This window comes from Babylonia areolata, chromosome 9 (genome assembly GCF_041734735.1).
Source record: "Babylonia areolata isolate BAREFJ2019XMU chromosome 9, ASM4173473v1, whole genome shotgun sequence".
In the NCBI taxonomy this organism is placed as follows: domain Eukaryota; kingdom Metazoa; phylum Mollusca; class Gastropoda; order Neogastropoda; family Buccinidae; genus Babylonia; species Babylonia areolata.
In genome coordinates, this window is record NC_134884.1 from 9,323,339 (window position 1) to 9,324,809 (window position 1,471).

At 55.0% G+C, this 1,471-nt stretch overlaps 1 non-coding gene across 1 annotated transcript; it reads left to right on the forward strand.

The window, feature by feature from the left end:
• The first annotated feature begins 1,244 nt into the window (after positions 1-1,244).
• Trnae-uuc (transfer RNA glutamic acid (anticodon UUC)) lies at positions 1,245-1,316 on the forward strand. Its single transcript has one exon. It is a non-coding gene; the product is annotated as a tRNA-Glu (tRNA).
• Positions 1,317-1,471: the final 155 nt, after the last annotated feature.

Sequence of the window (1,471 nt, forward strand, 5' to 3'; positions counted from 1 at the left end):
GCAACGACCTTTCGGAGCCCTTCCCAATTGGAAATGGAGTGAAACAAGGTTGTGTCCTTGCGCCGACCCTCTTCACGATCTTCTTCAGCATGATGCTCCAACAGGCCACTGAAGATCTTGGCGACGACGACGGTATCTTCATCAGATACCGCACTGATGGCAGCCTATTCAACCTGAGGCGGCTACAGGCCCACACCAAGACACTGGAGCAACTCATCAGAGAGCTTCTGTTTGCCGACGATGCTGCCCTCGTCGCCCATACAGAAGCGGCCCTGCAGCGTATAACGTCCTGCTTCGCAGAGGCTGCGCAGCTCTTCGGCCTAGAAGTCAGTCTGAAAAAGACGGAAGTTCTCCACCAGCCTGCCCCACGGGAAGAATTCCACGCTCCTCACATCAACATCGGTGAGACAGAGCTGAAGTCGGTCCACCAGTTCAGCTACCTAGGCTGCACCATCTCGTCTGACGCCAAGATCGACAAGGAGATCGACAACAGACTTGCAAAGGCAAACAGCGCATTCGGCAGGCTGTACAAGAGAGTATGGAACAACAAACACCTGAAGAAAGACACAAAGATCAGCGTGTACAGAGCTGTTGTACTGCCCACCCTGTTGTATGGCTCCGAAACCTGGGTCACCTACCGGCACCACATACGACTGCTTGATCGCTTTCACCAGCGCTGCCTTCGCACCATCCTCAGCATCCACTGGAGTGACTACATCACAAATGTCGAGGTCCTGGAGCAGGCAAAGACTATCAGCATCGAGGCAGTGCTGCTAAAGACCCAGCTACGTTGGGGCAGGGCACGTGTCCAGGATGGAGGACCACCGCCTGCCCAAGATCGCGCTGTATGGCGAACTGTCCACTGGCCACCGTGACAGAGGAGCACCCAAGAAGAGATACAAAGACTCCTTGAAGAAAGCTCTCGGTGCCTGTCACATTGACCATCGCCAGTGGTCCGCAGTAGCCGCTGATCGAGAGACCTGGCGACGCACCATCCACCAAGCTGTCTCCTCCTTCGAAAACAACCGCAGGGCCAGCCTTGAGGACAAACGCAGAAGGAGGAAGAACCACGACGCTGCAGCCGCGAACCCAGACCAGACTTTCCCTTGCAACCGCTGCGGCCGACTCTGCTTTTCCCGCATTGGCCTTGTCAGCCATGAGCGTGCCTGCATCAGACGTGGACAACGCCCTTCCTAGATCTTCGTCAGCGAAGCCAGGCCATGAGTCTGTTCATCTACCACAACTCCTGTGTGGTCTAGTGGTTAGGATTCCTGGCTTTCACCCAGGCGGCCCGGGTTCGATTCCCGGCACAGGAACTTTTTTACGCTGCTGGTCAGGCATCTGCTTGGCAGATGTGGTGTAGCGTATATGGATTTGTCCGAACGCAGTGACGCCTCCTTGAGCTACTGAAACTGAAACTGTTTATCTAAGATGATGCTATTAGACTGAAGCAGAGACATACACACAGAGA